A 9,728-nucleotide genomic window follows, 5' to 3' on the forward strand; every position below is an offset into this window, starting at 1 on the left:
GTGTGGACAGGACGCTGGACACGAGACAGCATGTCACCAGCCTGGCCATGCATCAGGCACCACTCTGCATGGATCTCTGCATGTCTGTCCCACAGAGCCCAAGCCCCCAGACGGAGCAACTATGTCTCATTCACCCCACGTCCCCAGCATGTAGCAGGACCCCAAGTCCTGACACATGGCAGACTTCGAGTCCATGTTCATTCAGTGAATGAATGTTAACTCTAATAAGGGAACGAAGGCACAAACTTTTCAACAAAGCCAAGATATGATGGGCACGGTGGCTCATGCCTGTAATCCTAGCACTTCAGGAGGCTGAGGCAGGAGGATCGTTTGAGCCCAGGAATTTGAGGCTGCAGTGAGTTATGATGGCGTCACTGCACTCCAGCCTGGGCGACAGAGTGAGACCCTGTCTCAAATGAAGAAACAAAAAGAGCCAAGATATTCACCAAAGCAGATTACCAAATGGACAGATGGAGGCCTGTCAGTTTTCTGCCAATAAATAAATTATAGGGGGCCGGGCGCGGTGGCTCACGCCTGTAATCCTAGCACTCTGGGAGGCCGAGGTGGGCGGATCGTTTGAGCTCAGGAGTTCGAGACCAGCCTGAGCAAGAGCGAGACCCCATCTCTACTAAAAATAGAAAGAAATTATATGGACAGCTAAAAAATATATATAGAAAAAATTAGCCGGGCATGGTGGCACATGCCTGTAGTCCCAGCTACTCGGGAGGCTGAGGCAGGAGGATCCCTTGAGCTCAGGAGTTTGAAGTTGCTGTGAGCTAGGCTGACACCACGGCACTCACTCTAGCCTGGGCAACAGAGTGAGACTCTGTCTCAAAAAAAAAAATAAAAATAAAAATAAAATAAATTATAGGGAACAAATCTTCCAACTGACAAGGCTTTCCTAGTGGCCAAGTTTCAGCTGATTCTTCCCTTTACAGATGAGGAAACTCAAGTTCAGAACTGTCAAGGCTGCCCAAGGTCACATGGAAAATCAGAGGCAGGACTGGGGGCGTGATGATGATCAATTCTGCCAATAATTAACTCACACCCAGAGTGGACGTGTGGGGCCAAGTGGGCTGTTGCAGGGGGAGCTGGGAAGGGTCCAGCATGAGGTTCCAGAGCGCCAGAGAAATGCCTGTGCTCCGGGGGGAAGGCTGAAGCCCTAGAATTAAGTTCTCATTGGCTGTTGGTGTTTCAGTAAATATTGCCTCAGTGTCCACTCTGTCCTGAGCACTAGGAATTGAGCAATGCATGACACAGACATGGAGCTTGTCTGTCAAGGTAAGCTCCATGAGCTCTGTCCTCATGGAGCTTACCTTCTGGTGCGGAAACCAGACAAACCTGTCCTATCATCCCAGATGGGCATCGGAAAAATCCGGCAGTGTCGAGGTGGCAAGGGCAGAGTTGGGGCCTCTCTGGGGAGGTGACTTTTAAGCAGAGAACTACATGAAGGGAGGAAGTGAGCAGTGGAGAGGGCTGGGACAAGGCTGTTCTGGGCAGCTGACAGCAAGTGCAAAGGTCCTGAGGCAGGAATAAGCTTGATATGTTCTAGAATAGCAAGAAGGCCAGGGAGGTTGAGGCAGAGGGAGAGAGGGGAAGGATGGTCAGAGGTGAGGTCAGAAAGGTTGGCAAGGGCCCGGCCCTGCAGGGCCTCCTAAGGTGTGGTGAGGAGCGTAGGATTTCCTGCAAGTGTGACAGGGCCATGGGAGGCCTCCAGCAGGGAGTGAATGAATCTGACTTACCTTCTAAAAGGGTTGTGATAGCTCCCTAAATGGAGGCCTGGTGAGTCGGAACCACTAGAGGGAAGGCCTCAAGTCCTCTGGGGAAATACCAAGTGCCACTTTCTAGGGACCCTCTGTGCCAGGTCCTGGTCTGGGTCTGCTCTGTGCATGATTGCTTTGATCTGCTACAACCCTGTGGCGTGGAGATTCTCAGCACCGTACCACCGAGCGGAAGCCAAAGTCCTGGGAGGTCAAGTGACTTGCCTAAGGTTGCTGGGCTCCTAGGAGCAGATCCTCGCGCTGAGCCCAGGTCACCCGGACTCCTCTCTGTACCAAGAGGCCCCTCCCACCCCTTCCCTCCTCACGAGCTCCCTCCAAGTCCAAGACCAGGGATGAGAAATGGGGCTCAGATGGGCTAAATGAACAGCCCAAGGTCACGCAGATCTGGGGTCTGCTGGAGCCAGGATTCCAAGAGGGTTCCTGCTGGAGGAGGGCTCTGAGTGTGTCAGGTGAGACCCACTCTCTGTGTGTGAGCAGGACGCGGGACAGGTGGGGAGGAGGGGACATGCTGGGAGCCCCCAGGAGAGGCAGAGGGATCCTGGGAAGCACGTGCACGGCGCCAGGCCCAGAGCAGACACTCCATGAATATCGTGTGTTATCACTATTGTTGTTGTTGTTGTAGTCCTCCATGCCACCGCTGCTTTCAGACAGGGACCCCATTGGAAGGAGGCCCTTGGTGGTGGCTACTCGTCGGTGTACTCATGGCTGAGGCTCATTGTCTAGTCCTGGTGGACCAAGAAGATTCTGATCTCACTCCAACCCCCAGGACAGCACTCACAGGCCTGCCCTGCAGTGCCACAGAATTTCTGTGAACAACATAGACTTTGCCTTCAGTCTCTACAGACAGCTGGCTTTGGACACCCCTGGAGAGAACGTTCTCTTCTCCCGGGCGAGCATCTCCTTGGCCATGGCCATGCTTTCCCTGGGGGCCCAGTGGCCAGCAGGACCCAAACCCTGGAACCTGGGGTTCAACCTCACCTCAGTGCCCAAGGCAGATCCAGGAGGGCTTCCAGGACCTTCTTCTCAGGCTCCCTGTGCAGGACCCCTGGCTCCTCCTGACCACTGGCCAGCGCAGACTCAGAGGCCTGTGCCCAGGGGCATCCAGAGCCTGGTGGAAGCCCCAAAACACATCAATGGATACATAGAGAAGCAAACACAAGGGAAGCTTGGGGCCTGGGTGAAGGACCTCAACAGTGAAACCACAGCAGTTCTGGTGGACCACATGTTCCTCAGAGCTAAGAGGGTGTGGATCCAATGTGTATGTCCTTCCCAGCACTCAGGCTCCCACCACACCCCAGCCCCCACCCCTCAGCATCTGGGAAGCCTCCCCAACTGACTTAGATATAGAAGACACTCAGTAAGTGTATGCCTCTGAATCCTTGATGTCTTTGCTTGAATGCCTCCAGCAACATGGAACTCATCACCTTTCCATTTTAATGCTATATCTTGAGTTCATTTTTAAAGAAGAATTTTTCAAACTTCAGTGTGCCTAAGAACTTCCTAGAGAGCTTGTTTAAAATGCAGGTATCCTGCACCTACCAGAAGTGATTCTCACTTGACCTTGCCATTGAGGAAGCCCCTCTTCCTTGGCAGACAATTCTGCTAACAGAGGGCTGCGGTCTCCATTTTGAGTAATCTGTAAGCCACCACTGAATTGCAGAGCATGAATTCCCTTCCTCTGGCAGGTCCCAGGAGGCTTAGAGCAGGAAAGCTCCTGAAGCAGGGAGGCCTTTGTTTTCTCCAAAAAGCTAGTAGAAGGTGTGTTCCCACCATTGTTAATGCCTGATTGAGTTTTAATAGCCAGGTCGTACTGACCCCACAGTGGCTCAGAAGCTGCTGCTGGCACCAGCGTCCAGCTCACTCCCCGTTCTCACCCAGACCTAGACCTCCCCCACCCCGGGCACTGAGTCGTTGGCCCTTCCTGGCGATGGCTTTGCGGGCAGAGATGGGATGCACGCTTTTTCTGGGGAAGACTGTAAACCCACTGGGATAATCTCCCCTCAGACATGCTGGACGACACAGAGGAAACAGAACAGGAGACACTGACCGGGGGACTGAGTCAGCACTCACCCTGGTGACATCCCCGAGCTACCTGGGATCCAGTTTCTTCATCTGGAAGTGAGATGGGAAATATTTTGAAGTGGTGCTGATGGCAGATACCCTTGTCTGACCTCACGCAGCCATGAAAATAGCCGCTGGCCCCCACGCCAGGGCGACTCTGCCGCAGAAATTATGAACACCCTGGTCCTTTCGGGGTGAAGACAGTAAAGGCAACCAAGGCTGTGCCCACTGCACACGGGCAACAGCCCCCGTGGAGTGACTGTGTGCCAGGCACTTCATGTTTTATCTCATTTTAAAATGACTTCCCACAACAACCCAACAAGATTAAGTAATAGGTTGAACCATATGGAATTGCTTATATCTGGCCTTTTTTTAACCTACCAAAAAAAGACAACTTCTTAAGGTTCAACCTAACATCATTTCTCCCTTTCTATAGCTGAGGGTCGGAGCATTAGGAGCCGTGGTCCAGCTCACTCCACCAGCCAGCGGCAGAGGAGGAACGCAGTCTCCTCCATTCTGCTGCATCGCTGATCCTCACGCCTGACTGTGAGGATGACTTCCCCGTGGATCGTGTTAAATTGCACCGGTCTGGGACGGGGCCTGCGGGCCTGCCTTCCCCACAGGGCCCCAGTGATGCTGAGGCTGCTGGTGCAGGGACCGCGCTTGGAGCAGCGGGAACTAGATGCTCTCGTCCCCGGGACCCCAGGAAGGGTTAGGTTGGTGTGGCCAGCAGGGCAGAGGAGGCGTTGAGCAAAAATTTGGGCAACACCTTTTGGAAGCCTGCAGACAGAGCTTGCTTAAGGGTCACCTATTAACGAGTAAAGTGGGGGAAAACAAGTGCCCTAAGTAGAGACTTTGCCCATTCTAGGCACAACGCGGGTGTCTGGAAATGTCGGTGGGTTATCCTCCAGGTTAGTCGCTGCAGCTGTGGCCCTGGCTGTCGGCTGGCCCATAGTCGTGGGTCTCCAACTGCACAGAAGAAGGGGAGCCACTCAGGCTTTGGGGCCAGACACACTGGAGACCAAATCCCACAGCTGCACCCAGGCACCGTGGCTCACGCCTGTAATCCTAGCACTCTGGGAGGCCGAGGTGGGCGGATCGCTTGAGCTCAGGACTTCGAGACCAGCCTGAGCAAGAGCGAGACCCCGTCTCTACTAAAAATAGAAAGAAATTAACCAGATAACTAAAAATAGAAAAAATTAGCCGGGCATGGTGGTGCATGCCTGTAGTCCCAGCTACCCAGGAGGCTGAGGCAAGAGGATCACTTGAGCCCAGGAGTTTGAAGTTGCTGTGAGCTAGGCTGATGCCACGGCACTCTAGCCCAGGCAATAGAGTGAGACTCTGTCTCAAATAAATAAATATAAAATATCCCACAGCTGGTACAAAGCAGGTCCACTGTGCGCTGGTTGCCAACCTGAGTCCAGTGAGACCCACGCACGAGCTACGTGCAGTGAGATTATTACTGATACAGGCAGCAAGGCCAGCAGAAGTCTAGGCATCATTGCAAGCTGGTCCCCCCAAGGCTCAGGAAACCTGCCCAGGACACGTGGGGTCTCATTTGTGTGTGCCCCACTTGTACCACAGTTGAGGGGCCCCAGAAAAAAGCCCCCATCCCCGCCTGGGTTTTATACCCCAAGGACAACATGACATGCTGGGCTCAAGTGTTGAAGGACATCATATTTCTAGGGAGAACTGGAACTCAGTCCATGCTGTTCCCGCTGGTCCTTCCCTGGCTCAGGAGGTTGCACTCTGAGCACATTCTAGTCATTCTCGAGAAGTGTGGGTGAGAAAGGGGAGAGAGCTGGGTCAGCCCAAGGCCACCTGGAGAAGTATCCTGCATGTGGCTCTCACTAGATGCCCGTCCTAGAGCAGTAATGAGAACAGCCGGCAAACAAGAAGCCACTCGGAGTGTGGAGCAAGGGGCGGGGCCTGTGTCATCCCATTTAACCTTCATTTTCCATGCTACGTTATTGCCAGAGACAGAACTTGTTGGGTTTTTTTCCTTCTTCAGTGAGGAGATGCCCGCAAAGCATCACTGAGTCGATACAGAAGAGGTGAGCCCCAGGGTCACTGAGGTACCCCCTGAGAAGGAGCAGTGAGCAGCCCCCAAGTACGGGACAGCAGGAGTCTCACCTTTTGTCTTTCGCAGGTTTACCATGGGGATCCCAAACTCTAATGCCTATGGGAGCCAGGTGGGCAGTAGGCAGAAATTAGGAAGAAAACAACAGCACAAGTTCAGCAGGAGATGTAGCTGACCTTGGCATGGGGGAAGGAATTAGGAGTGGTGGGGGCTGTGGTGAGTTGGGGAGCAGGCGAGTTGGGGAGCAGGCTGCCTGTGACAATGGCTTAGACTAGAGAGAAGTTTAAATTTCATCTGCATGTAAGTGTGAGCTAGCTCAGCAGCTCTGCTTCATCCAGGCATTGGGAGCCCAGGCTGGTGAGTTTTGGGTCTGCCATCCCTGGGTGTGGTTTGCAGTAATATTACTGGTGCTATACATACAGCCCAGTGCAGAGTCCTGCCTCTGGACGTCAGCTGTCCACTCACTCACTGCCACGTGAGTTCACCCCCAGATGTGAACTGACGCAAAGACCCAAAGCAGCTCTTGTTCAAGAATGGCATTGACCAAGTTCTAGTCTTTGCAAACCGATTCAGCCCTTGCACCTGGTAAAGAAGCCCCAGGGGAACAGGGCCCTGTGTCTCTTCCCTGATGTGTCTGCCGCACCTAACCTGGCCAAGAGAAGGTGCTGGGTAAACATGTGTTGGGTGAATACCCATGTGAGGCTACACACCTAGCAGGTGTGATTTTAATCCCCACTTCTGGGAGTCAACAATGCCCTGTGCCTTGACTGCCCCAGATGAAATGTGATCTCTTTGCGCTCCATCCTACAGGGTTGCAGGAGGGTCCATGTTGACCACTTGGCGGCTCTTCTCCAGGACTACCCAGGCCGGAGCTCATGTTGTCTTGCATGGGATGGTCTTCTGTCTTCAGAAGCTAAGTCACTCCTTGCCCAGGCCTGCAGGGTCCCTTAAAGCCAGCCCCATATTTCACTGGAGACCTCAGGCCATAGCTCTAGATTTTTGGCCATTTTCACATCTCCCTGTGTGGCCCTCTCCAAGACCCAGTCACCACGTGAGCCGCCGTGAAGGAGTGAAGTGCTGGGAACTCAGTGCATCCCACCTCCTCCCTTCCTGGTTTAAGGGAGTCTTTCCCCTTTGTTCCTTTGATCTGGCCAAGCCCTGACCTCCACCCAACCCCCTGCTGTGAGCCCAAGCACTCACAATACCAAAGCCAGGAGGGGACACTCTGGCTGTCTGGCAACGTGACTCTCAGTCCTGTGACCCCAAATTCCTGCAAAAGGAAGCTCACAGGCTGGCCCACCTTTTGGGTATAGTAAGCACGGCAGCAGCCCAGGCAGTGTTGAATAGATCATCCTGCCGCACACAGAGGGGAGGATTGTGCTATGCACAGCTGGCCAGAAGCGATGTCTGCCCCCTGAATCTCCTAGCACCCTCCACATGCCTCTGGATCCCTGAGCCCTCTGTCCTGTGTATTTTGGTTTTGGTGTTGTGCCTCTCATTTCTGCAAGAGACCAGACTGTGTCTAAGCCAGTTCTGGATCTTTCAGGTCTCCAAGGCAGTGGCTGGGCCAGGAGTGGATGGTCAGGATCTGGCTGGCTGAAAGCCCCAGCAGACCTGGGCTGTTCCAACATCAGAGGCAGACAACAGAGACAGAGGGAGAGGAGTGTTAAGACAAAGTCATTCCCTGTCTTACACACACACGCGCACACACACACACACACACAGGGCAGGCTGGGGCAAGAGGGAAAGCAGAGCCCCGGGGACATGGCAGAGAAAGGCAGCAGGGAGACAGGAGGGAAAATTTCACAGACTCCCCAAAGCAGAGCAGCAGAAATTGCTTCCAGAGGCAGTTTGGAGCTGGCCCCCTGGCCCCTGCAGCCCTGTCACTTAGCAGGTCTAGAGGTCCCCTTGCAGCTGCCAGGACTGAGAGTAGGGAGGGCGGTCAGGGCAGACAGGGCGTGCTGGAGAAAATCTCACCAAACCAGGCTTGGCATCCGGGCCTCTGGCGGCCCTGAGCTGGGGGAAGGGAGGGCAGAGAAAAGTGGTCCAATATGGTCGTCCGCTTGCACCCCAGATGCCCGTCTGCTCGTTAGAGAGGTCGGGTGGGTAACCTGAGAGCCTCGAAGGTGTGGCCCCCAAGACCAGCAGGCTCTCTGCTCTGCACAAGGGGGCTCTGTCTGCTGGGTCCTGGGTTGGCAAAACTGAACACAGAAAGCTGGAAAGCGGCTCTGGAGGAAATGCATCGTGAAGCAAGGCGACCCAGCCAAACTTCTCTCTCTCTCTCTCTCTCTCTCTTTTTTTATTGTAGTAAGAACATTTAACGTGGATCTACGCTTTAACAAATTTCTAAGTGCTCAGTACAGTATGGTTAACCATATAGGCACGATGCTGTACAGCCTATCTCTAGAATTTATTCATCTTGTATAGCTGAAATCTTGTGTCTGTTGAATAAAAACTCATTTCCTCTCCCTCCAGTGCCTGGCAGCTCTTCTACTCTCTGCTTCTCTGAGTTTGGCTATTTCAGATACCTCATAAAAGTGGAATCCTACAGTACTTGTCCTGTTGACTGGATAATTTCCTCCAGCAAAATGTCCCCCCCGTTCCATTCAGGTTGTCACATATTTCAGAATTTCCTTCTTTTTTTTTTTTTAGGCTGAGTGATATTCCATTGCATGTATATAGTGAAAAGACAACCTGCAGAATGGGAGAAAATGTTTGCAAACCATATATCCAATAAGGAGTTAATAGCAAAAATACATAAGGAACGTCTACAACTCAATAGCAAAAAACAAACAGCCTGGTTAAAAAGTGGGCAAAGAACTTAAATAGACATTTCTCCAAGGAAGACATACAAATGGTTAACAGATACATGAAAAGATGCTCAACATCACTAACATCGGGGAACTACAAACCAAACCACGGAGATATCACCTTGTTAGGATGGACGATATCAGAAAGACAAAAACAGCAAGTATCGGTGAGGTTGTGAAGCAATCGGAGCCCTAGCGCACCGGTGGGAATGGAAAATGGTGCAGCGGCTGTAAAGAACGGGATGACGGTTCCTCAAAGATTGAAAATAAAACTGCCATATGATCCTGCAATGCCACTTCTGAGTGTTTATCCGAAAGATTCAAAGCCGGATCTCAGAGAGAGCTTTGCCCTCCCGTGTTCATCGCAGCGTCGTTCCCAAGAGCTGAGACGCGGGAACAGCCCACAGTGCACCCGCGGTGGACGGATGGCGACTTCATCCCATTCTTCTTCTTTTTCAGTCTCCCTCCTCTGTCAGAGAGGGGAAGACTCCCAGGAGCACCTACCCCTGGGTGTTCAAAAGCTTCTTCTCCGAGGTGAGGACCACGGAGGACTATCTGGTGGAGGGGGCAGGCGGGGGCCACTCGGTGTCCCCGCCCTGCTCCAAGCTGGGTGGCTCTGCTCCCTGCTCTTGAGGTAAGATTTCAACTGAGGAAAAGGGGTGAGCCGCTAAAAACACTTAAAATTTAAACCATCCCTAATGACTATATTCTGTAACTTACTATTTCCACAGAGAGGAGAAAGTGGCTGTTAATGTCCCAAGGCCTCGTGGCGAGCGGATAAGAACCCAGCCTGGGCACACAGGCCTCCGGGTCCTCTCCGGAATGCTGGCCCGCTCTGGCTCTGTGACCTCGGGCAGGTCGCCGGCAGGTCGCCGGCAGGTCGCCGGCTCGATGGGAAAATATGGCCAGAAGGCGCTAGCTGCTGTTACCTGGGCCGGGGGCCTGCAGACCTCATTCTGGTCTTAGCTCAGCCATGGACACCTCGGTTCCTTCCTC

The 9,728-nt window shown here is 53.1% G+C and overlaps 1 pseudogene; it reads left to right on the plus strand.

Moving 5' to 3' along the window:
* The first annotated feature begins 1,771 nt into the window (after positions 1–1,771).
* LOC138398665 (putative serpin A13) lies at positions 1,772–9,365 on the plus strand (annotated as a pseudogene).
* Positions 9,366–9,728: the final 363 nt, after the last annotated feature.

Source organism: Eulemur rufifrons, chromosome 2 (genome assembly GCF_041146395.1).
Source record: "Eulemur rufifrons isolate Redbay chromosome 2, OSU_ERuf_1, whole genome shotgun sequence".
NCBI lineage: Eukaryota > Metazoa > Chordata > Mammalia > Primates > Lemuridae > Eulemur > Eulemur rufifrons.